This window comes from Oreochromis niloticus, linkage group LG16 (genome assembly GCF_001858045.2).
Source record: "Oreochromis niloticus isolate F11D_XX linkage group LG16, O_niloticus_UMD_NMBU, whole genome shotgun sequence".
Lineage (NCBI taxonomy): Eukaryota > Metazoa > Chordata > Actinopteri > Cichliformes > Cichlidae > Oreochromis > Oreochromis niloticus.
The window spans coordinates 21,808,696-21,836,326 of NC_031987.2; the positions used below are offsets into that span (position 1 = coordinate 21,808,696).

The 27,631-nt window shown below is 39.2% G+C and overlaps 2 long non-coding RNA genes across 2 annotated transcripts; one reads left to right on the forward strand and one right to left on the reverse strand.

The window, feature by feature from the left end:
• Positions 1-1,405: 1,405 nt before the first annotated feature.
• On the reverse strand, positions 1,406-22,275 carry LOC112844142 (uncharacterized). Its single transcript, XR_003216782.1, has 2 exons — positions 12,160-22,275; positions 1,406-2,215 (listed from the first exon to the last, which is right to left on the reverse strand). It is a non-coding gene; the product is annotated as an uncharacterized LOC112844142 (long non-coding RNA).
• Positions 22,178-24,750, forward strand: LOC112844141 (uncharacterized). Its single transcript, XR_003216781.1, has 3 exons — positions 22,178-22,286; positions 22,381-22,433; positions 24,482-24,750. It is a non-coding gene; the product is annotated as an uncharacterized LOC112844141 (long non-coding RNA).
• Positions 24,751-27,631: the final 2,881 nt, after the last annotated feature.

The following is a 27,631-nucleotide window of genomic DNA, read 5'->3' on the forward strand; positions in this document are numbered from 1 at the left end:
AGCATTTAGAAAGACAAGATTTAAATATTTCCAAAATTATAAGTAATGTTTTTTCCCCCTTTCCCACCTACCCCGTTAATAAATACACACACACACACACACACACAGCTGTTTTAAGTCCACCGTATAGTCTTGGCAATATTAAAGACTAAGACATTATAGACAATTCAGTAATTCCGTATGAATGGTATAAAATATGCTTAATGTGTATATACAAGTACGAGGGCTATATTGTTTGTATAATTTCGTAAAACTCAAAAGTTCTTGCAAAGAAATAAAACAGGGATAATAAAATCCCTGACACTCTTATCAAAAATTCATAAATATCACCCTTGTTAAATGCACCAATTCTATTTTTCTCTTAGTTTCATAAATACGTGATTTTCTGAACTTTTAATAATAATAATAGTAATAATAATAGAAAGGCCCATAAGGCCAAATGGAAAGAAACTGCTGCAGCTGAGTTTCGTCAGTTGGACTAGACAGAAATCACTGTTCCCAAGGAAAAAAAGAAAGAAAATGCAAGCACTTAGTACTCAGCCACGGATGTTTCATACAAACTTTAAAAAACGGAAAGGTCTGGTATGCATAACTTTACAGAGGAGTGTAACAACGCAGTCAACTTCTCTATTAATTCTTTTCTAATTTATACACTCACATAAAGCCTACGTCATGTTTTTAAAAAATACAGATATTTACCAGCTTAAACGATCCTATCCCAAAGGCCTGTAAATCGAAGTTAAACGCCTTTTATTTAAGGGAGTCTGACTCTGGATCATCGTCAGCATCATCCTGGCAGCACTTAAAATGGAGGGCTTAGCCCGCCGCCCGAGCAGAACTGCAGATTTAGTTCACAAAATATATCGCTATAGATTAAAAATATAAAGGCAGTTATAATGCAAAATAATAAAATAAATTCTGACCGCTATAAGCAAGTTATTTAAAAAAAACAACTATCGAATAAACGAAGCTCAAATTATTAAAAAACAAAACAACAAAATAAACAAACAAAAAACAAACAAAAACAAAAAAAACACGTTTTTTCTTTTTTTATTATTATTATTATTATACAATACACAAATTGAATTCAACTTGATTTTTCCGAAGTACTCCTGGTGTTTGGGCGACAATCCACACATGATTGTAACGACTTGAATCCGAAGCAAATCTGTGTCACCGCGCTTTGCTGAATAGGCCTAAATATCCCAGCAGCGCTACAGAGAGGCCACGCAGGCCATTGTGAGCATTTCTTCTCCGAGGACGGCGGCGCTTCTTAAAGCCGCGTTAATAGTTTCCGCTATCAGGAACACAAACGCTTTTCCTGTCCTTTAAACTAAAGACTACTAAACACACCACACCTACACAAAGTTTAGCATGACAACTTGAAAACACATTGCAGACAAAACCGAATTAAAACGTTTTTATTCTCAAAAGGTTTACACATAATAGTGAAGTGTAATAAAATGTAGTATACATATTTTACATGTCAATACAATATGGAATAGACATTAAGTAAGAATCAGTGAGTCAACCTGTACCTGTAAACATTTCTAAAGGCCAGCCTCTGTCTGCCATCACCTGAGTAGTCTGAGTACACTCAGTGGTGGTTAGTTGCTGTGATTGTGAGTGGGCCCGCTTTGCTTCAGCAGCACGATCAATACTGGAGACTTCAGCTAGAGTGTTAACTCCAATATTTACGTGCTGCTACAGTAAGGCGACCAGAAAATGAGAATGGGGAAGCCCCAAACAACTTTTTAAATCACAGCTGGGGGGGGGAGAAGAAAGGCTATGAGAAATTAATTCAAGTCAGTAAAGACAACTTTTTATGCAAAAGTGACAGTACGTTACCTGTTACCTCAAGCTTTCACTGCAACAGTATGTTTGGTGGAGGGACTGTGAGATGATAGCTATGTAGTATATTCAGGCTTTAGTGCGGCAGCACAGTATGGCCTGCATCTCAGTATAACCCACAAACCATTCCGTGCTGCTACAACATCACCAGAACTGCTGCTGCGGTCCTTCCATTCAAAACAGTCTCTGCTTCTGTGTTATTTGCGCTGTCTTCATCTTCTGGCCTTCTAATCCTTAGCACATGTTTACGGATGGATACAGAGCCATTACCTATTATTTAAACCACCTAAAGACGTTCAGGTGATCACCAGAATCAGATTAAAGTCTTCAGTCTTCTCCTAAATTGGCCAAGGAGACTCTGCATCTGAAACACACACACAAAACAAAAAGAAAAAGAGAGAAAAGGTTTAATATAATACAGAAGTCATTCTCAAAATATTAACATTAAGTATTAAAGTGTTCTTTGTGCTCAAAGGTATGTGGACAGGAGATCTTAACACTCTTGCGTTTGTTGAAAGCCTCATCTCAAAACTCTATGGGCATTACTAAGCTGCTGCACTCTTCCAGGAAATCACTTATCACGATTTCAAAACCTGGCTGCCAAGATTTGCACCAATTTAGCCACAATGTAAGGTTGGACAATGATGCTGGATGATAAGGCCTGGACCCTTGGCTAGCTGTCGGCCTCCAGTTCATCCACAAGCTGTTCGATGGGATTGAGGTCAGAGCTGTGTGTAGGCCAGTGGAGTTCTTCCACACAAAACTTGGAAATATATTTCTTTATAGATATTGCTCAACGCATGAAGCACTGTTGAAACTAGAAGACGTATTAACCAAACTGTTGCCACATTTAAAATACACAAATATTATTGTATGCTCTACAGTTAGGACTCCCCTCAACTTTGAGCCAAGCAGCTTATAGGAGCACCACTGTCCACTGACTTCATAATATACTTATAGTTTTGAATCTTAAGTTTAAAGATTTTGCAATCCACTTTTATTAAAAAACACAAGTAGGAGTCAAAATTAAATGACTGTTTATTTACACCCTTGCAAATAAGGCATGGACTGATTTATGTCAGGAGTGTAAAATCATTACTAAATTTCTCCCTGATGTAAATTTACAAACTATTGTTGCATTTTCATTCCACTTCCATTAGTGCTACTGGCAGATGTTCAAACACCCAAGTGTAAAACTAGCAGATAATGCACACAGTTCACTGTTCATACTCCATAGAAACTACTGAAAATATTTTAGGTTTAAAATTCATCTTAAAATAGGGCAAAATCAAAATGAAAGAATAATAATAATAATTTCCTTTTTTTTATAAATATGCTCTTAAAAAATTAAAACAAAGAAAGGGGGTCATATGGAGACACCACAAATATAAAATTTGCATGAATACTAACAGATATTTTGCCTTTTCAGGAGCCAGCACACAATAGGTCATCTGAAATGTAGAAGAAAGCAACTGCAAAAAAAGCAATTTGTCCACAACATAAAACAACAGCTCAGCAAATAAAATATCTTCCAGTTATATCAACTGAAGAATGTGCCAACCTTGATGTAAAAAGTTTTAGGCTGCTGTAGTAAATGTCAACAAAACATTTAAATCTTAAAACATGTAGAAGGTGTTAAAACAAACATTATCCCGATAATAATCCCATGGGAGATTTAGGCCAACAATTGTTACCACTAGAGGTCTCAATGGACCTGTAATTATGACCTTAGTCTGAAATGGACATGATAGCCTGAATCTGATAAAGTCTCTTGCATACTTCCTCTCCAAAAAGACACTGATAAGTTCGGCAGTTGTTTTCTTTCTCACAAACTCCAGTCTAGTTCACATGAAAGACTAAAAAGAAAAGCCACAAACATTTTTTTTCCCATGTGATAATAAAGGTGCGAGTAGGGATAACAATAGTGGCACAAAGGCACTGCTTTCATCTGTTATACTTTAACAGACAAAAGTCTTTCATTTGAATTTGACTTTAAAACTTTGGTTGATGGTGTCTCACAAATACTTTACAAAATGGCCCAAGCTCTCACAGTATTATACAGCAATGGTAAAAATCCCCAAACATGTTGTATTTCTCAATAAAGTGTTAAACAGATGCAACTTGAACTATGATGACTGCCAAAATAAAACTTGTTATACCAGCCTGCATAGAAATGTTAATTTTGCCTCCTGTGCGCTACAGCACAACTCAGTCAGACCTACCTGAGAGTGGCAGGTGGGTGGAAAAACAGTGAAGACCACTTAGTATGGTGTGCTTTTTTTTGCCCCCTTTCTACTTACCCAGTTTTTAAGTGGAAGTCTAGCCCTTAATTCACAGATAATATCCCTTATTGCCCAACATTAAAAAACACATGGGAAAAACATAGTACAAGCTAAGTCAGTATGAAATTAAACACTTCCTCAAGTCTAATTTTACAGTTGATATCATGCATACCTAAAATATTTTTTGCACCTTCTAAATGACAAAAAAATGAATAAAAATAAGATCATTACTAAGAAAACAGAGTTTTAAGACATTTGATGCTGCTGTTAATTTACAACTACAAACCAGGACTGTGCAATTGCCAAATTTGTGGGGCATGGCAACTTCTTGTTTTATTCCTAGGCTAATAAAGTCCACACTGCCTGTTAGGAGTGCAACAAAAATTAGACACCAGTCTTCAAACAAAAATGCTACACACACACTTGCTTCCCGATCACAGGGATTTGCCATTTTTAGCTTTGTAAACGGAATAACTTGCATTAGCCATTCAAATAAAATAAAATAAAAATTGACAGAAGACATGAGTGTGCTCTGCAAAGCTGCAGGTGAGAAATGACATCAGACATTGTTTTTAAAAATCATGAAAAATAAATAAATTTATGAGAAAAATAAATTCAGATTTACAAAAAGGTTTTGCTAGTTATAAAAACAATGACAGCCCACTATTGTTACAGTGGATCTACTTTCCTGCAGAATAATCATGTATAATTTTCTCATCTCATATTTAGTTTGTACACACCCTGTTTTTTTTGCAGAATAGCCTGATCTACACTGAAGTTGCAATCAAACAAACCTAAAATACTTAACAAAAAGCACACAAAGAAACAAACCAGGTAAGTTGTGCAATTTCCTTATAAGCTGATCATTTCTTTCCAAGTCCAGGTGGAACTGTTCACATCACTGACTCTAACCTCTCCCTATTTTTCTCTCTCTCCTTTAAAGGAAGCATGCCCGGACATGTCATCTTCTCTGCTCAGCCTTTTTAACCCATTCCTACAGACACTTGCTACCCATACAATGACCTTAAAGAGTCACCTGACCCCAAGGTTGAAAGGTCAAGTAACCTCCTACACCCAGCTGGGCAAAAGGGACATGGACATGACAACCCATCACCTCCCCAGATCAAGTGGTCTGGGTTAGCCTCTTCTGGTCTGTTTTACAGAGTCTTCTGCAAGTATAAGCACAAAGTAAAGGGAGATCCGCATTGAAATCATTAACTGCGAAAAACAGGGAACAGCAATCACATCCATCCATATGACAAGGTCTTTGCAAAAATATCACTGATTAAAACTGTTTGGCCATCTCAGAATTACAGTGCATGGAACCACACTGTAAGACATTTTCTTCTCCATTTTACAAGCAAGCTATATCCTTACCCAATTACAAATCTGTTTCATGTAGCGTGTAAGCCAGATAAACATCAGGGATTAGCCTAGCCAAATCATTGTTGTTCTGCATATGGCAAGACAACTGCACAGGGTACAAATATACTATGTTCACTGTCCCACAGCTTTACAATTAATGATGAAATGTTTCACCAACTACTGGGCAATATTTACACAGCATGAGATCTTTTCATCATCTCCGCACAAAATAGATCAGTCCACAAAATAACAAAGGACTCAACTGTCATGTCCCCCCCAAGGGGGGGGAGAGAAAAAAAAATTAAAAAAAAAAGAAAAGAAAAAAGAGGCAGATTACCTTTAAGAGCTGTTTAAGAGCAACTCAGAAGGTGATGAATAGTTTTACTGTTCACAGTAGTCCAAGGATGCTACCAATAAAGAACTGCTTTGTTCCTTTCTAGAACCCCCCCCCCCCCCCCCAAAAAAACCAGCACTGTAATGACAGTATGTGTTAATTCAAGAAAAGCCAGTTACATTTGCATGGCCACTCACACATGTAAAGCAGTCACTGGGATTCCCTGGAAGCTCCAGCAATATTTTTTCAAACAAACTGCAGAAGAATTAGAAAACATATACATCAGGATCAACAACTGAATAAACCCATCTCACAGGACAACACTAACACAAAGGCAAGATTGACTTGAATTCGTCCCCCCCATATCTACATTTACACACCACCTCTTTGACTTGCAGTGTGACAGCATTTAAGCTAAATAACACCTATACTAATCAATAATATATATATTTTTTTTTTTAAACACACTAGACTGGAAATTAAGCATTACATTTAGGAAATAATGTATGATATAAACAATGTCAAACTAATTCGGTGCAAACAACAATCAACTAACATGCAAAGCTTAATTTGACTCACTGTTCCATTCATATATTTTTTTAAAAGTGTTTATTAATAGTTAAAGCCATTTTTAACCACTTCCAGTGAAAGTACGGACCACACTGTAAGACTCCCCCATGCCAAACAGCAGTGTCTGTCATCTAAATATACAAGTGTGTCCACAATGTGTGGTGAAATATTTAATCCAAACAACTGCTGTACCTGAACTACAGTATAAACAGTAATTCAACTGAGTACCACTAAGTACTAAACAAATACATTTCTGGTCTCTCCAGTTTTTTACTCCTATACTTGAACTCTCTCAAGTTTCCTCCTACTGTCGCAAAAGACAGAGCAGCCATAAACAGGATGCAGACAATGCTGTAAACTGTGATGCAATTTGAAAAGTACGACCTGAGAACCCGATTTATAGTTGACCAACAGCATGAGGTTAGTTAAGAAAACTTTGGGCTCCAACTACCCTGAAAAAAATAATACTAAAAAAATGAAAAAAAAATAAAATAAAAAAAATTCCCAACTACCACAACCTTTAAAATGGCTGCTAGAAGTTTTTTTTCATTGCACTCAATCAGTACTTACAGATCGATGAGTAAGACTGAAATTAGGATCTAAGTAAGCATGTATGTTGAATGTGCATGCTTACATATGCAAGAGGGGCAAAAAGAGGAAGGAAAGGCAAAGTGTGAGAGAGAGTTGAATCACACACCCATACACTCATGCAGCAATTACACAAACACAGACTATACTTGTTTTTGTTGTTTTGCTTATTATAGCACAAATGTCTAGATGAAATTTAGTAACTTGTCCTAGTTCAGTGTTTAAAAAAAAAAAAAAAAAAAAAAAAAAGTTAAGCACACAACACAAGCAAAAGTCTCATCTGCCAAAAATAAGGCTTTTAAAAAAATGTGAAGTCTTGCTGCAGTTGGCTGACTTTAGACAACACAAAAAAAAAATACACAAAAACAGTGTATTATGATTATTGTGTGTTAAGTCTTTTAAAAAAAAAAAAAAAAAAAAAAAAAAAAAAAAACATTACAAGAATGATTGTTGTTTTCACCATGTTCCTTATTAGGCTCGACTTATCTGCTTACAGCTAGAGTGACAGTTACACACCAGTGAATCGACACAAGATAAAGCAGTAAACCCAAAATTACATGGGTTTATATTACTGTTGGAAATAAACCAAAGTAGTTTTAAAACTTAACACTAACTAAAGAAGACACTGTTTGTCACACTGTATGAAAATATCTGGTCTATGTGAACACAAACACATTCCCTTACTGGGGGTAGTGGGTGAGGTGTAATTTGTTTTGGGGCAATAAAATAAAAACAATAATATAAAAAATGCCTAGAATATTTTGGGATAATTAAATCTTTCCAATCTGACGGCATACTAGTTAATACTGTGGGATACTCTATAACCCTCGTGTGGGGAAAAAAAAAAAGAAAAGAAAAAAAAAACAAAACAGAGAAAAAAAAAGTTTGTGCCACAGAAAAACACCAATGAAAACACCATGTGTCTAACCAGGAGGCAGACTCTTGCTATGTTTAATCTTACTGCTGGTGCTGCAGCAGGTTATCATATTACTTACCTAAAATCTAAAATGTAATCATCAAGTAGATTATTCCCTAGCATTGTAACAGCTGATACCTTTCTAAACCTGCTGTCCGAGGCACAACTTCACTTAAAAAAAAAAAAAAAATAATAATAATTTTTTTTTTTTCCTTCAAGATACATGTTTTAGAGAGCTGTACCTGACCATTTGAAATGACTAATATTCTGAACACAGACCAGCCTAATCACTTCAGTGTTCGAGACACATGACCTTACTTTAGGATGACCTCAAAGTGCACTTCCCCACTGAACAGATTTACAAAAAAATGTGATGAAACGATAACAATTATACATAAAACTGACAATTTTTTTTTAAAAGTCAGATTAATTAATCCTTACACTGCTTAACCTTATAACTTTTTAGTTAAATAAATGTAAGCCTATATGCACTATAGCACTTAGCACCTAGTGTACGCAAAAATACATTTTTAAAAAATAATAATAAAGCCAATAAAAGGGCAGTATTTAAAGATGTGGCAAGGCAATTAGCTGCTGTAACTAGTACCATCAGCCTTAAACTATATGCTTTGGGGGATGGGAGAGAGAGAGAGAGGAAAAAAAAAAAAAAAAAAATCATCATGCAAATCAGCACACATTCTCAAAAGATCACATCTAAGCTTGAGGCTTAACTAGAATGACCAGTGCTTAAAACTGTTCCAGAAAAGTGACTGACCATTTGACAGCTTCTATTTAATGGTGCAGAGCTGAAGCCAAGGCCAACTCCTTGAGTAAGTGTTAAAAAAAAGACAGAAAGAAAGAAAGAAAGAAAGAAAGAAAGAAAAAAAAAAAAAGATCCAAAGCTGTTCCTATCACAGCAAATTTGAATACTATCAACTTTGCACTGCAAGAAGAAAAAAAAAGAAAAAAAAAAGAGAAGGGTGGGGGTTCTCTGCAGTCTGGCTACAGCACATGTGAGCAAGTACAAGTAGAGAGTCACAGTTTATCAGGAAATGGGGGGTGGGAGCCTATTTTGCCAGAGGGGTCTGAAGAATGATGAGTCACAGAATGTCTGAAACAGCACATCGGTGCTCTGCAAAGAGTGTGAAAAGGCAAATACCACAGAACGGAGAGGAAACATAAACCTGTAGCTTTTAATAGAGATCAACTGAAGGCACTGCATTAATATTTTTTAAGGGATTGTGTGGGGTGGTAGAATAATGCTGCATTGTAACTCTAAAATTAAAAAGTAAATATGAGGTAAATATTTACACCCACTTTACCTATATGAGCACATTAGACACATTTTAAAACCTAGTTACCAGCAAGCAAGAGTCCAAATATTACTGAGGTTTTTGATCATAAAATTTCACTTTGACAAAGTGCTGCCTGCTCTCTTCTAGACATTAGAGGTGCAATTTCTCACTTTTCCCCTTCAATACTAATATCACAAATAACTACTCATGCTGCAGCTAATATAGTAACATTAAAGCCCACTTCAACTAAACTAGACAAAATTAGATATTGTAAACACTTCGTAATAATTTAAACTGAAACAAAGTGTCATTTATAATCACTCTATCACTTTTCCATTTTTGAAACAAAACATTTTCAGTGCGACTTTGTTTTATAACTACACTTTAACAACCAAGTACTCAGCAATACCCTCATCCACCCAAAGTATTACAGACATTTGACTACATAGCTTAAAAACTTACTGCCTCTCTGGCTAAACTGACACCACGATGGTTCAACAGGCTGACAGTTTCAACTCTTAGTACGAAATAAGCAGATAGACAAATGTTAAGAATCCACTAAATATTTACAATTAGGTGTCTAAATGCCTACATTGTCCAAGCTCTACTTTACACCCATTCTTTAATTCTGCTCAAGTGTAGTGACCCAATTAGCCTTTTTGACACTGTAGGAGTAACATATGGTTTAATTATCAATGAAACATTTTTAAAACATGCAATTTCAAACTGGCAGTTACAGTAGAATGAAATGGGAACTTGTTTTAAATATAGAGTTCCAGTTTTTTGTACACTACGTGGTACTCCATTATTCCCAACACTGGTGATCACATGCCTGTCACATTTTAAGTCATCATACTATTCAAAGAGTTTCATAATCCCACAAATTCTACTATTCTTGTAAGTCTGACACACCAGATGATGCTGTACAGTAATTTTCTCCTCCTTCACGTCTTTGCTCTGATGTCTCTTTGAAAGGGCTTTCCCTCATTTCCACAACCCAATTACCCTCAAAAATATACAAAATCTTGGTTTAGAAGTTTCACTATAAAAATAAATAAATAATCATTTAAAAAAAATGCTGGCCCACTTCTGCAATAATTATCATACTATGGGTGTAATATGTAATTCCACAGAAGACAACTTTGTTGTTTTCAACATTTTAGTTCCATTTTCATTTAAAGTCATGCATACCTAAAACAATTCTTTACCTGCTGCTGCAGAATATGTATGACAAAATAAAAATCCAGGGAAAATGCTATTAGTAAGCCATGGGCCTAGGAAAAAAAAAAAGAGGGAATGTCAAGAAAAAAGGAAAGGGGTGCCTACACTCCGTAGATCCTCATCTGAAAGAGTCCCCCCCCCCCCCCAAATAAACTTAAACAAGATCACCTGTTTACTAATGTGAATACGTAGTTGTCTGAATAAACGCTACACTGCAAAAGATACGAAGGCCTCACATTATGTAACATATTAAACCGATCTCTACTTGGAAGGAAGTAGAAGGGGCGGGTTCAGACGCGCAATTATATGGAGCCTCTCTTTTCCTTCAATATGCTTTATTTCTCGAGTAGTACTGCTCGTTTTTTAAAAATAAATAAATATAATACAGAAAAAAGGTCACAAAACAGCCCCTACCCGTCATGATTAGGCCCGTTTTTTCGGTCACTCCTTAGAGGTTAGACCACGCAGTTTCCCCTCCCCGGTTCACTCTATTTGAATTAAATCAGGGTCCATGGCACACAGAAACTGCTGCGATGCTAGTAAGAGCAGAAAGGAAGGGGCCAAGGGAGGCAGCGAGCAGTGGCTCCAAGTCTTTTACATCAAACTACAATGAACCGAAAACCCTAACATTACAGCATGCCACGGGAATCACCACAACTACCAATTCCTCGTTTTTTGTGCGTTTTTATTTTGTAAATCTAACCTTACCTCAACTTTATTGCTTCGTTAGTGGCTGTGACAGCCATTCGTCAAACCTTTAACACAGCTATTAAAGTAGAACCATCATGTCGCGAGTTATGATTGTTGTCCCTTGGCTGAGAGCCACACGGATCATCTTACATTAATCTAAGGCATTAGAATCTATTGACAGGCACAAATTTAAAGCAAGTACTCAACACTGGATAAGATAAAGTCATATTTTTAGTCATCGGAGTTGCATTATAACACGACCTGTCACTAGTAACGGCCAGAAACAAACAAACAGGAAAAAAAAACCGCTAGTAGCCACTTCATGACAGAGATAGGGAAATAAAACAAAACTCCGTCATTATTATTGCGGGCATTACAGGGATATAGGTCATACAGGGATATAATGATAAACTTACCAGGTGTTTTTGTCTAACAATCCACAAAACACTTCCAACATCACACATGCAGTTTAGCAGCTCGGAAAAAACGCCTGTCTTAACTTAAAAAGCTTGGTCAAATTAAGTTCCTACAAAAAGCACTGTGTCTGTTCCGGTCTCCTTTTGGGTTTTTTTTCCCTCCTAAGCCAGCGTAGGTGCCGTGTGCATTTGTTGACACTGCCGAATCGCCTCTGTTCCAGCTTGGCAGCTTTTACACCTCCCGCTCAAAACTGAGCTCCAGCGCAAAATAAATAGTCCATTATAGTTTAACTTTGATTAATAACAATCGATTGAGGCGCGTCTTCAGTGTGGTATAATTTCCCATCAAGTCTTTTTTCACCCAAATAATTCTTCCTCATCTCCTGACTAAAACGACCCGCTCTATGTTCGGTTTTTTTTTTTCACCGTTACAGTGCAGCAAAGTCAGATATCCCTCTCTACGTGCTAGCACGCTAAGCTAGTAGGCTAGCTGCTAAAGAAGTACAAGCTGGCAAAGCTGGCCAAATGGCTAACGTCTCCCCTCCGCGGTCTTTTTTCCACGTACTCCTTGCCTTAAGTCCGTTCGTGCACTCCAGTTAAATCAATTTAAATATTTTGAGGCTACAATTACCTGTGTTTCCGTTGAAATAACACGACTCCTTCTCTAAAAGCGCAGTTTTTGAGCGCTTGGTTTCTCCCCCCCCCGTCTCGGAACAGCTTTCTACATTCGCAGCATCCTCTACCCGCAGCTGTCGAGGCAATCGCTGTTCACTCGAAAATGGCGCCGAAAGACTTGTCTCATTCAAATTCGATAGAGCCTTCCATTCGCCCTATTGGCTAAATACGGTGTCGAGTCTGCCTGCTGATTGGCTGCTGAAAAATGCACTCTCGAATGATCTCGCAGCCCACCGCAGCGATCAACAGCGACAAATTAACTCTTCAGGCCTCGCAGTGTCTTTTACGGCAGCAACTAACGGGAAACCCTTTTCGTTCAAACTAGTTCATACGAGGATTTCTGATATGACACGAATACTCTTAGTAGAGACTGCGCACTATTTACAAAACATTGCAGTCTGTCTAAATACATAGTAAAAGTGTGACTAAAAGAGTGTGTGTAAAAAAAAATCAACAGAATACAAGCTGGCCTATATTCATAGAATAAAATCTATATCGTTAGAAATACAAGCATAATGTGTCCTACCAGGCATGAGTGTACACCAATAAACATTTACTGAGAGCTACAGTTATTTACACCTGCAACTATATCCATTTGTACTGGCTACACTGAGCAAATTCAGTCCATAGTGACCCACAACAAAACAGCAAGGATGTTGCAATTATGCTTGGGGTTACAATAGTTTGCTCTTTTCCAAGTCACTGATTATTTCTTCTTAAGGCTTTTGCCAGTGTATAAGCAATCTTTCTAATTATACTTGCCATAGAATATTGTATATAGGAGGATCGATCCCATACAGAGCATGTAAAAGCATCTTCCTACGGATGCATAAGAATTTGAAATACTTCTCTACTTCTCTTCTCCCATACTTCTCTTACCATCTTTCATATAAGCACTATGAATGTCTATTCAAATTCGGTTAGTCATTTATAGGATGATGTGGTAATCTGCCGTTAGCACTAAAATGCTTGCCTTGGAGTGACAGGCCTATCAATGACGAGGATAGCCAAATTAAGCATACTGTAGACAGAAGTCTAACATCTGGTATAAGTGTGTTATAGGTCAACAAGTAACAGTCCTGAGGCTATGGAGATGCAAACCAAATAATGTTAGGTAACAATGAGCAAAAAAGAAAAGCACTGACTGAGTAAGGTAACACAGGCTCAGACAGCAGTTAAAGTCCTCCTTCCTAACTCTTTTCAGTCACACTCTGAGGTTGGCTTTGTTTTATTTTCCACAGTTCAAACATTGCTTTCTTATCTTAAATTGCTGTGACATCATATTGCTGTGCCTGATTTTAATTAACTTTCCTTTTTAGCGACGCTACACTTTTTTCTTTTTAACTTTTCACTGATTTATTTCCACACCTTTTAAAGGGGGCTTGGACATTTCTGTTAAAATAACACCTTCCATAAGTAAGTAATGGGATAACCGTTTTCTCTCAATTTAGGATTAGATTGGCAACACCATATAACTACACGTACCATTGTAGTATACATGCGGTGGCCAAAGCACGTACGGGTTGGGCTCTACTACAATAACCCCACTGTTATCACATCTACTGTAGCATAGTGTACCTCAGGCAAGATAAACAGAGACAGCCATTTCATCCCAATGCACACATAATAACAACACATAGCATTCACCTGCTATGTGAGCAGTTGGTTCCACTGGTAAAAAGAATTAGCGGCAACTGCTATTAGTTTTTAACTGTGCCTTAAGTAATTTTGACTCGTGCTAATGACCTTTAAATACTTAATATGTCTTTAGAGCATTTCAGGAAGCACATAATTTCTTTACATTGCAGTATATTGTAGTAAAAACATAATGCCTTTTACTTTTTGAGTACAAAAGCAGACTAGGAGAGAGAGGGAGCCCATTGTGTATGCATTCTGGTGTAGTGTGGACAATAGGGTGGAGAGGAAAAAAACACACTTGTTTACAGATAAACTGGTTTGGACAGGAAGCCAGTAAGGAGGAGCTCTGTGTTGTTAAACAGGCATGTGGAGAGGCAGGGATGAGCCAGCAAAAACACCACTATGACCATGGGAAGAATAGGATGCAGTACTCATAGACATTACAAACACACACACACACACAAACACACACAAACATACACACGAGTGCATGCATGCATTTCTGCAGTGCTTCCAGCTTTGATCCTTAGTGTACAAACAAACAAAAAAACGCAATCATCATCGCCCAAACCCTAAAGTGACCGACACTGTGGTTTGTTTGGTTTCACTATGATAAAAATTAACAAGACCCTCATGGGTCTCTATTAGCAGTGCCAAAACAGTAGCCAAGCTGAGCTCTGGTGAATACTATACAGTTCATCCTGCATTGTGTCACCGTCACATGAGCACACACTGCCTTCCATTAGGCAGGAGATCCTTATGACTCACGAAAACACAAGTCACATGTCACTACACAAACGAACCATGCTACTCAGACTGCTCCGTTATCCATGGCAGCTTTTTTTTTTCTTTCTTTCTTTCCCCCTTTTTTTTTGCAGGCCTAAATGAAATCCACATCATAATGCGTCTCTTCATTAGGAGGGTTGAGACAGAGTGGAGCTCTCCCTTGTCCTCTGGTAGACGCGCCGAACAAGAGCCACAGTGTCACGTATCATGGTGTTTGACCACTGCAGGCAAACCTGGCTGCAAAGTTGCTACGCTGGGGTAGTTTTAGTTCAGCATAATTTGATTTCAGTTTAGATGACTCGTGTGCATGGTTGGCTGTTACACTCAACCGCTACCCACTCAGTGAGGGGTTTTTACACATTATTTTGGTTCTCTCTCTTGATTCATGTGCTTCAAAAAGATGCCCAACCCCAAAACCACCACCACCAGACTTGAGGCTGCGTGATATGAAAAGGTGGGGAAATAGGCAGTAGTAGCAGACTGAATACATCATTCTTTATTTTAAAAAAAAAACCCCAAAAGACAAAAAAAGCACATTAATAGCACCCAAAAGGGGTGAGTGAGGGTCAAGGGTGGTATTAAACCAGGAATAAACACCTATGTACCACAGAAAACACACAGTTTGCAGCATTTGTGTCAACTTAAGGCAACTGCAGGTGATTTAACTTCGCTCGGGAGCATTAGGTGTTTGCAGATCGGAGAGTGTACGCACATTGTCAGCTCTCTGTGGCACATTGTTGCCTGCTGGATTAAATCAGCCAACACAACTGAGCAGGTTGTGAAATGAATTCTTCTTTTTTCCCTTCTCCCACTGTAGTGGTGAAATTTGGATAATCGTGATTTTTAATTACAGTCTGATCCATTCACACTGTAAAATGAAAGAAATATTACCTCATCCTAGACTCGAGACTAAACAGCACTTTTAGGGAGAGGAACCGCTTATTCTGCCACTCTTCTTGGTAAATATCAAGCTGTGTAACATTTAGGAAGATTTGGCAGCATGTATCAAAGTAGAGTTCCTTCTGAAAGCAGCATATGCACGAGGCAGCCCTATGACCAACGCAGCCTGAAACGAAGTTGAAGATATCATAGGCGTACTATATTAACATGGCCCTCGTCTTGGTCTTTAGAGAACACAATGAGCCCCACAGAAAACTCCATACTAGAGAGAGACTCTCCATTGATGTCTCCTTGGTTCCCCTCCCCCTCTAGACATCTGTAGCAGCTGCCCCCTTGTGCTCCTGTCAGCAGGGCAGAGCGTGTGTGTGTATGCACTAGTTGAGGTGGGGTTGGCTCGGAGGTTAGTGTGGGGCGTGTTACGACACCTCCCCCTTTGGAGGGGTCCGGCCCGCACACTTGTGGGACATCACATTTGTCAATGGCTAATAGTCACTAGCAGGTCATCCTGAAAACACAACAGAGACCTCTGACCTTTTTTTTTTTAGCACAAAGGCTGAAAGGTGGTCACATTAGCCCTTGGGTGCTCTAAAATTGGGCACACACACACACGTGCACTCCACACATGCATGCAACTCGTTTGCATGTAAATAATGTTTCTTATTTTGCTTTATGACAAACTTTCGCTCAATAAAGTCACTTGACAGATAACTTGCTCAGGTGAACGCAAAACACACTTTAAAAAAAAAAGATGAACTCTAAGAGCCAGAATTCTTCTAAACACTATCACATGCTTGGCCAGCAAGTTCAGATGTTACAGCACAAGAAGCCCTTTTCACTTGTTCTCTCCATAAGCTTACACACATTCTCACAGCAATCAAATTAAGTGGGCACAATTCATTGGACAGGCTAAAGCGACATCACTAACAGAGGACAATTATGGGGACAAACTATACTTGTCCTGGTGGTAATGCAGATAGAGTAGAAAAAGGGATTTCACAGAAGGCTAGGCTAGAGCAGAGAAATTCTCTATATTAGCCAAAGGATAAGCAAAGACTTCCATGCAGTCTGCAAACAACGAGCCATCGGTCACAAAGCCAGCACAAGTCGCCTAATTTTCATCCTAAAATTGTGTTCTTGGACACTTTTGCTGTTGATACCAGTTGATTATGAGTATACTGTGTTTTCCAGACTAAATGTGAAGTCATGTGCCAAAAGGCCAAATGATTCCATGCCTGATGGATGAAAAATAAAAAAAATGGAGCATAACCGCACTGACATGTGTTATTGCATCCTGAGTCAAAGTGGCCTCGTTGGTGTGTAACATAATGAGAGCCATTTTCCATTCAAGGTAGGTTTAAATATAAATCTGACAACAAAACATTATTCATGCTGCTTCCTGAACTTGTAGTTTGTTTGTTTTTTAAATCTCAACTAAACTGTCCACACCCCACACCACCTTTTTTTTTTTCTTTTTAATTTTTGAGGCAGATTTGTGAGAGGGATAACAGAGAAGGCTAAACACAAGCGAGAGTTAATCTTAGGGCAGTAGAGTTACCTTGGGTGTTAAGAGCACTTTGTTTAGGTGTGTTTTCTTTTTTTTGGGTCATTGCCTCAAGCTGATGACTGCCGATATATTTGGACTTATGTTCTTTATCATTAAATTTAAGGATGACAAAAAAGATAAAGCCAAGTACTGTTTGAACAGCAGGATCAACACAGATCTTAACTGTCTTCTAAGACCCAAACTATACAGAAATAATGTAAACAAATCATTTTTATATGCATATTTGCATGCCCCTTAATCAAATTAGCACATTAAAATTAAAATCATGTAACAGTTAGAGTCACTAGAACAAGAAATACACCAAAAAGTCTCTGCGAAAGCTTCACAAAGCCAAGCAGACTGTTTTAAAATGACTACAGAGTGTCTAATATCATTTATGAACTCTAGTGGCATTCAAAAGACTAAAGGAGACTCACATAATAAAAACATCCCTCTGGCCAGTCCTTCTTTTATTGACAGTCTATTGCGAGCTCTCTGCTAGATGCTATCTATGACATTTAACTGTGTTTAGGTAATGGCATGTATCTAAAAACCACTGCTGCCTCTGACAGATTTCATAAACTGTATTTACGGGCACTGAGAAATATTCCTATGCTCACACTGTATAAGTCACAGTGTTGAGATGATGTTGCTTTTATGTCTCTCTCACTTTTTTTTACCTGTGTCCAGAAACATTTCAATTAAGCCTATTTATCCAACACATTTCACCTTTGATACATGCAAGACCACATTTGAAAAAAGCTGTTATTTTACATGATGTATATTTGTGAAACAAGTAAATGCTGGAATGACAGTAATATATTGAAAATGATATACACACAGTGGTGGAACATTCTGTTTTTTAATGCACTTTATTTATTTATTACTTAATCTTCAAGTACCCAATGTGCTCGGAACATTACCAAATACTGTTCTTGCTTTCCATACCCAGGAAGACGAGAATTTACACTACTCACATACTGTACTATACTTTGATGCCAAAACACTGGCCTGTAGTTTTATGGAAAACACACTGAAGTCACGGCAGTCCTTAGGTAGCATGATGCTTTCTAGCTCTGAAAATAAGTCAGTTTAGTTAGATTAGTGTAGATTTTAATCATTTTTTTTGTTTTGTTTTCTTAACTGCTGTAAGCTCATCAAAGGGCAATATTCATTAAACATGATGTCAGTGTTTACATTAAAGGGACATACAATCACATCTAATTCATGACTTTGTGCTATTATAAAAACAAAGTGTCTAGATTTGAGTATGACACACTTAACTCAATTAAATGTTGGTTTCAGGTTGACTGAATGATATCAGAGAACGTATCACTGGTACTAATGAGGCCTGAAATAAAGAAAATACTCATCTAACATTACATTTGAATACATTAAATACTCAAAGGCTACCACTGCCTACAACAGTATAGCAAGTGGAAACCAGTGATGCTGCTCGCCACAAAGCAGATTGTGTGTTATTGCAACAAAGTTGCTCTATGGAGCCGGTTTGGAGTCCACAGCTTTCTGAGTGCTGTGTAGGCTTACCGATGCTGATCTGTATATAAAATCTGACAAAATTTGAACAAATTTCTTCCATTTCACCTCAGGCACTTTAGCTAAGGATGAGGAGACTGAGGACAGGCAGCAGTTAATCTGCTTATTGACGTCTGGTGGTCACTTCGCTGCTGTGTGAGAGCAGCAATCCTTATATTCAAGTTGACTTAAAAAAGGTGCAGGTATCATAGCAATACTACTACTACTACTACTACTACTACTACTAGGGAACCATTACTTACTATGTTGGGGGAGTAAACATTACTAAGTAGGCTGGAAAATATTATGCACCAATGCAAAGTCAACATCGGCCTCGCAAGCCTCCCCCAAACCCACAATTTTAGCAGATACACTGGAAGAATGCCGATCGGAGATAGCCTCCTTACATTTTCCATTGAGATGTTGAGATTCAATTATATGTTACCTGAACCTACTGGTATTGTAGTACCACAGTCATAAAGACTGTCTAAGGCACTTCTCACACCATCTTAGAAATATGAGAGTGTGAGCAGGTTATGGAAATCCAAAGAAGGTCTGAAATAATTTGATTTCCCCCTGCAAAGACACAACTGATGTAGGCCTATTCATTGTCTTGCTTCTGGACTACAAATCGAGAATTCCTGCGGAAGTCCCTCCCCCCACGGGCCACTGTTGTATCCCGATGATGTAACCGCTTTCCAAATATAGCGTGTTGCTGATGGCTACGCGACCTCCGCACTGGCCGAGGCTGCTGTCAGTCTGCGTGACGTCACCGCTATCGTGTTATTATTGTAAACAGCCCGCCTGCTCTCCACCGACGCTCTGTGCCGAGCCGACTACTCCATCCAGTCCTTTGTTCATGCAGTAAAAAACAGCGACGCGACAAAGCGGAGTGATCGTCCGCCCCAAACTGCGGACCGAAGCTTTAAAAGCAAAGTTAGACACATCATCTGAAACGGTGACAGCAAATCTAATAAATAAAAACACTCGCACTGCTGCTCCGTTGTGGACATGTTTGAAGATCACCGGGATCTTCGTGCAACCGGCGACAGCTCAAGGCTGCTGCATGAATAACAATAATAAACTGGTAGCCCGTGTTCAAGACTTGCTAGTGCACAACCTATTTCTAATAGTCGCCCCGTCACATTTGCCTCAAACAAACTGATGTCTCGTTCACATTTGACGGATCTTTTTTATTTATTTATTTATTTATTGACAGCAGTGTAGTTAAAGCCTTGTTGTCACTGGCTCCTAAGAGCCGGATTGTTGAAAAGGAGAAGGCTATAAACTTGTCATTCGTGCACAACGACGTCTGCCACAATATATAACTTATACTCTACCTCGTCAGGTCGCCAACATTACCTCAGAGAGACTTTACTTTGTGTCCGGCGTCGCGGAGAATCGACCAAAACGACTCTTTATTTTTGCGTTGACTGACAGCGTACAGCAAACTCAACTAGTCGAGAGGTCACACAGCAAAAGTTGAAATTACTCCACTGAATGTTTAATGGCACTTACTGGATAAGCCTGGGCGCGTTTCAGAGGGCTCGACTGCATCTCTCTCGTTGCCAGCCGGCCACTGGTGACACCCTCACATCGACATTTTCATCCAGGCAAGTTGACAACAACCTTCTATTCACCGTCTAAGTGCAGTTTCAGCAAAGCTTCAAGGAAGTTGTTTCTTTTGTTCCAGTATTTTTGGTTGCGTCAATGTTGCGAAAAGGGGGGAGGAGGCGGAGCGGTGGATACACAGAGCGACCGAGGGAGAGAAAGAAAAAAAAAAACCCACACACACACACACACACACACACACACACATACGCACACATCTGAGCGCACCATAGTTCGCACGCCTGGCCATTAACGCACAGAGAAAAAAAAAAAAACCCTCATCCAAATCCGCCACAAAGTCTTCTCAACAGCTCAGCTCACGTGTCCGGGACGACCAGCATCTCTTCAAAGTGAAGCAGACAAGGCTACACGGCACACGGTGCCCGGGTCCGATAGGCTGTCCAAGATCAGGCTACTACAGGTCGGTGCGCCCGTGCGCGTGTAGAGGAACGGGTGCATTTGCATACAGTGCGTCTCGGTAAATTGAGTTCCTGCACAGAGCCGCACAGCAGAGACGGGCTTTCTCTTTGTTACTTCGCCGAGCCACGGTCTTCAAAAGCAGAACGCGTGCAGCCTACACGCCTTTTCAACTTCAAACTAGTTTCCGGACAGTGCAGGGCGGTAACGCGTTGCTCAGTAACGCGTTACCCCCCACAGTAAGGAGTAGGAGTCCTCCAGTTTTCTACCACTCAAAGAAAGAAAGAAAAAAAAAAACCTGTGCTGTCAAACGCATTCAGCTTTCCTTCAGTGTAAAAGCTGGACTGTATTTGAGCAATAATCCCATCCACCATTTGCTCTCCCTCGATGTGTTATTTTCTGTCATAGATTTGTAGAAAAGTTCACTTTCTCCGCGCCAACAGAAAAGATTGAAGAATAATTTGGGGGCACACTTGAAACCCAGGTAATCCGATTTCCCGTTGTCCAACAACAAAGGGGATCGCAAAGCTATGCAACAAGTACGGCGTAACGGATGGCACTTTCTATGATATGAAAAATATAAGCATAAGCAGACTATTCTTTGGTGCAACGAACCCGCCGCTGTTCCTGGAACGGAGAGGAGAAAAGCAGCTGAGACGGCTTACTATGCAGAAATAGGATCATGTTGGTTCATCGGATGAAAAGGTGAGCTGTTTTCCCCGCCGCTGTTACAGTAGCGTTGCGTCAGGAAGTTGTTGGTGTCAGTGAAGTCACCATCAAGACGCCCTTCTCTTCCTCCAGCTTGACGACCATAGCAGCATATGCTTGAGACAGTCCGCTTGGTTCATTTTTGCATCAAACCCCAAATCAACCGCTGCCTTCAAATTCCCAATGTCCTTGAAAATACGTTAACCTGACAACGCGAGAGGCTGTGATAAAGTGGATGGCACGATATAAGTAAAACGCTGCAGAGTTCGGCGAAGAGGAAGTAAATTTCAAAGGTTGCGGATGATTTCTTTTTTCTTTTTCTTTTCTTCTTCTTCTTCTCTCTCTCTCTCTTTTTTTTAAAAAAAAGAACAACAACCCTGAATCAAAAAACGCATCTCTGATGAGTGCGACAAAGTTCTCACAACAAAACATCATTATTAAACACATAAAGATATTCCTAGTGCACAACAGGCCTGTAGTTTGAGGCCTGCTCTGTGCGTTATGGTTTCACAAAACTCCTTTGAAGCTGAATTTTCGCTGGTAAACAAGTATAGCATCAAAATGCAGGCCCGTGATAGATGATTTGCCAAAGCAACACAACAATAAACGCATGACCTCACAGACTGTGAAGACAGCATGAGTGGGTTAACTTGGATCAGAAGCACTAGTCCAAAAGACGAACAACACGACTGGAAAGATTTGACGTGCGTAAAATGCTCATGATGATGATACGAGAACTGAAGTTTGAAAGAAATCCTATTTGTGGGATAAGACGTTACTTTCATTGCGTGGAAAGAGATGTGTTGGAAAGCCAACATCCACTTTGTTAGAGCAACAGAAGCAAGAGTAAATCAGAAGTATACATTCGAAAAGTTGTCCACGTTGCATAGCAGAGGAACTAATTCAATTCAATTAACACTGGGCCAAGCATCCAGAATGAAAAGGTGAGCCTAACACGTTTAAAACAATGCAATGCAATGCAAGAAGAACGTTTGATTTTGCTTGTTTAATGCGTCATCCCTATTGTCTGTCTGACAGGTGGACGTCTCGCACTCCCCGCATGGCATCTTGTATTGCCTAAGAAATGGGCTGTAAGTTCATGGTGTTATTAGAAAACAATATTAAAAACCTACAGCAAAAGGAAAAAAAATGTGTAGATTAAGGTTTATTTGCTTGCTTTACACCCACAACATGTTGTTTCTGTCTTTCTGCCTTTGGACTTAATGAGCATTTGCGCAGCTCTTGTGCAGTATTTAATGTGAAAACTGTGCTGGGATAACTATGAACATTTATGCAGTGAGTTTAACCAAATGAAATACCCGAATAGTTTCGGATGGTCGTGAATACTTAAAACAGGGATGACTCGTTTTTCTTCTAGAAAAAGAAAAAGAAAAAGTACATTCATCAGTTACATCACCACGTTTCGATAAATTGCAAATATTCAGATGAATAAGAAGTCAGGAGAATCTCATAAAGATGCTATACAGACTCTATTTACTGATCTTGACGGTGCCAATATATTCTTTTAAAAGGCGAACTGCCTTGTGCAGAAAAAAAAACAGAATGATGAGTGCTCAGTACACAAAAAATGAAACAATTGGTACTTGCTTTCAGTATAATTTACACAGACTGACAGTGCAGAACTTTAGGTTCCGGCATTCTGTGCGCAAATTGAAGTGATTAGCTGATAGTGAAGAATTGTTAAGACGCTTTCTCTGCGTCCGTGTGTGTTTGGGAGTGTCACGCTCACAGTTATACAGCAGTATTTGAATATTTGCCCGATGTGTGGGCTGATGCAGAGTCAGAATGCAAAGAAGAAACCGTAATCATGCACAATTATCTGACAGGCTGCGGTTCCTCTTAAAGGTCATCAATGAAGTAAAAGGCTGCAAAGAGAGCGCCAAAATATTTGTGATATTTGTGGAGAGATTTATTTATTTATTTATACAGTTTTTACTTTTGAATCAACGAACAACTACACAGGTTCTTCTGAACAAACGCACGTGTTGCTCGAGACAGTTTGTGTGGGCTTGTGATCTCTCTCTGTCTTTTTTCTTTAGTCTTTAACACTCGATCGCGGACCCACTGAAAATAAAGCTGAGAAAGGTGCGCGTAAAAGGCGCGTTTGATGCTTTGTGATCAACTCCAAGCCGATCAAAACCCGTTAGGACTCACAACTCCCTCCTCAATGCCTGGCAAAGAGAGGTGTAACATACCTGCTTTTAAGCTTTAAATTCTGGATTTTAAAAGTAGAAACAAAGGGAGCATAAACGCTACCTAACTTACTGAAAACCGGAAAATGGTGATAAAGAAGTGGAAAAGCAACAAAGCTAAACCCACTGCGTCCAAGTTTTCCCTCGTTTTGCACTTTGTAACACTTGTTTTCAAAATGTCCCCGTTTTCACTTTGCAATCTATTATTTATCTGAAGCATTTTTTAACAGGAAAACATGACCAAGCGCATTAGAGGAGCGCGCTCAATTGCGCAAGAGCAGGGCAGTTAAAGCATCACACCTTTTGTTTGACTCAGTTTAGATATTTAGAATATGAGCTGCAACAGAAAGGTCATATTGTGTGGGAGGACTCTATATGACTCAAAACGAAAAAACACACGAGCCCTTTTTCTGTGTTTGGGTGTTTGTTTGTGTGGTGTGCGTCTGGGAGCGAGATCAGCGTCTCAGCGCTTCTGCAGCTTTTCAGACTGTGAAGACGTCTTTAGATCGTTGCTTATGCAGCCAGTGGACATTTCAAAGCTCTCTTAAACACTCTGTTTACACATGTAAACAAACCAGGAGATCAATATTAGCCCCAACTCAAATTTAGACATCAGCTTAGTCACAGTGCTGGTATGATGGCTTCAGAATAACTGGGGTTTTCTTAAAAAATATAAATAGACACCAAAGAACCTGTCAACACTTTAAATGCCCTCCACTCATTTCATATAAACTGAAAATGCACTGCCAGCATGCAAACACTACTGTCATTCTGTCAATGGTATCCTTGTCAGCTGGGGACACATCCAAGATCAATGATGTTCACTCAATTAACCTGATGGATAAAATGTCAGAGAGGTTATGGATGGGAGTGCATATAGCATCTCTCTCTCTCTCTCTCTCTCTCTCACTATGTTTATGTCCCAGGCTGTGTGTGTGTGTGTGTCTACGACCCACAGTGGAGACAGAGGGTGAGGCCTGGCCCTTCTACAGCACCCTGTGTCCAGAGCAGAACTAGGTCAACAGAGACCGCTGGTTGGTGAGTTGGAACGATGCTGCGCTCTCACACACAGGAAAGAAAAGGAGGGAAAAAAGGAGAAAATCCTTGCCTTCCATTGAGGGATAATTAGAGAGTGTTTGACCTATTTGTCCCCTTAAATAAACCGTTGGCCATTTAGTCGAGAGCATGCCCTCCACTGGACCCCTCCAATTATGTTTTTTTTTTCTTTTTTAATATTGGCAAATTGCCGAAGTTTGAAGGTCTCTCAATTGTTTCTCCATCTTTTTGTCTCCATTGAAACTTACATTCAGAGATGTCCTGTATGCAGTAACTGTCAGTTGGTTGGAGTCTGAATATTTAAGCATCCCGCTCATTAACGACTTGACTGGATTTAGGTTTTTCTACAGCTGTATCCATAACAAAATGAACATTATATGAAATTGATTGATGTAGTAAATAGAATAAACTCACAATGAAATGAAATCCAAGGATTCCATAAAACAAAGTGCTATGTAGTATAATAAACTGTGATGATGACACCATAAACTAAGATTTTAAAAGATTGTTCTGTAAAAATGTATCCTTTTGCAGAAGTCTTGCATAATCTAAAGGCAAGTTACAGTGATTGCACTGTTTCCAGCTGCTTTAAGAGGAGTTTTTACAAACCCATCTTACAATAGTTACATGCACATCTGGCCCTGTAACCAACTCCCCCTCCTCCAACTGAAGTCAATGCACTTTAAAAGCCACCAATAAAATCTTAATATCAGAACTTATATGCAGTCCCTGAAGAATTGCTAAAACAAAAGGTCATGAAGCTGAGTTTATTTGTAGCTCACGCTTTAACTGAAACAACTTCATCATAGCTGTGAGAAGGAAATTGAATTCAAGGACAGATGAAGTGTAATTCAATACTGTTACATACTGCGAGGGATTGAGCTGGCACAAGGAGCACAACATAGTAGTTGAAACAAACTGGTTTTATTTGACCCAAAAATGCTAAGAGTCAAATCACAGTTCTGGGCCTTTAAAAGAGGACAAACTAACCTTACACTGGTGTTACAACGTGACACTAGCATAAGGTATCAGAGTAACATGACTAACTGCTCACCAACTCATCAAGTGACCTGAAATGACCAAACAAACAAGTGACAAAGGGGAACTTAAATACTGGCTGGCCAGACCTACAAACCACACACACAGACAACACACAGTAGCAGATCATCTAATTACAAAGAAACAAAGCTTAGTTTCAAAGTTACTTTAACGTAACAGCAATCGAATCCACAAAAACTTTTGGATTAAACAAGACAAACAAAACTTGGTATGACCCAGTCAGCACTTCCTGTATTTAGTAGTGCTGTTTAATTCAGAAGTGCAGCTGTGCAGGGCTCTCCCACACAGGTACACACTCCATCACAGGAGCAAGAACTTCATGCAAAAGAAGATGAATTTAAGAAAGGAAAGTTAAAAGTTAATGTATGAGCTACAGAAACAAATGCCAAATAAGCATGTGTGTGATATACGACATAAAGGACCATGTGTCATCATTTATGTGTACACATGTGTACCAAAAACAAAGACTTCAATATGCTGTGTATGGTATTGGTACATGGGATTACCCATTTTATAGCTGTGCGAGTGTGAGTGCAACCGTCACGCGTACATTGCAAAGTTTACAGCATTTCCTTATTACGTATGTGTTTTATATTTCAAAGAGGGTTATGTAATAGAAAAAGCATAATGTGACACAAGCTGACAGGAAGTGGAACACATGTAGACCCTCAATGTGTCCCATATTCGGAGTACGGGGTTAGTGAGGGTTGGTGCGGGGTGTTGAGTTCCATGTCCTATTCTCTCTTCAGTCCGTCAAAACATTCTGAATCAACAGATAACTTAGACCCCAGAGAAACATAAAAACAATGTGTTACTGCAGGATTGTATGTGAACTGCCCAATATTAAAAAGATGCATGCAGAAGTAACTTACCCCATGAGCTGGCTGAAATTGCCCTAGACCGAATCGTGTTTCCTCTTTATTCTCACTCGGGAGCAGGGCTCAGGCGCCATTTGCATTTGTACAGTAGTGTTTGTGTGCGCAAGATTGATAAAGGCACAGAGGGAAACTATACGGAAGTGACCAAACATATCAACTGTTGGAGGACTTCAGCTGGTGCCTCATGAGCGAGGCCTATGACTAAGATCGGAAAAGAGTAGGAGTGTGTCTTTGCCAATGTTGCCATACCAATACTGCGGAGAAAAGAAAGAAGGTAGGAAAGAGTGGATGGCGATTGGACCGGGTGAGGGCACACCGAACAGGATCAAAAATAGGCTGTGTGTGTGGAGTGGGATGGCAGTGGAAAACATGCCTATTGAAGTAAACATTTACGTTTTCATAAAGTCATTGACACCCAAAAGTAGAATCATATTTAAGCATGTTGTGGGCCAAAGATTAGAGTGCTGTTCATACATTATGTACAGTGTAATACATAGCATGCAAGAAGTCATTCCACACAACACAAAACAACTTAAAGGGGAAGTAATCACTAAATTTGCCCGCTTCCTCTTCTCTGTTCCAAGTGTATCTTGGTAAGTTACTTAAAGCTGAAGTTGAAAAAAAAGAGCACAAGACCATCCATTCTGTGTAGCCCATTGCCCTTGAATGCATTCGCTGGTCTTTATTGATACATGGCTGTGAGTAATAACCTTGCCAAGAATAGATGCTCTTCATGGGGAAAAGAGAATTTTACAATTTCATCTTTGCCAGTTATTTTGTTTGATAATCCCTGACCAAATTTTCTCTGCCATTGTGTGGACTTACACCCTCACATCACGATGAGCCCTCCCTCCTATCTCTCATCCCTGCTCTTCTCTGTTCCACACTACGTGCCTCTCTATTTATACTGTTGAGTCAGTTTCCCTCTGACAGGACTGAGTGATAAGGAAGACTGAATCATCATGTCTTAGAAACTCAAGCTTTCATCTTTTGATACTCCCTTAAAAGTAAACACAGCATGGTTCATTAAAACCTCCAAAAGAAATGACCAGAAACAAAGTTCTGATAATGACAACTTTGCTA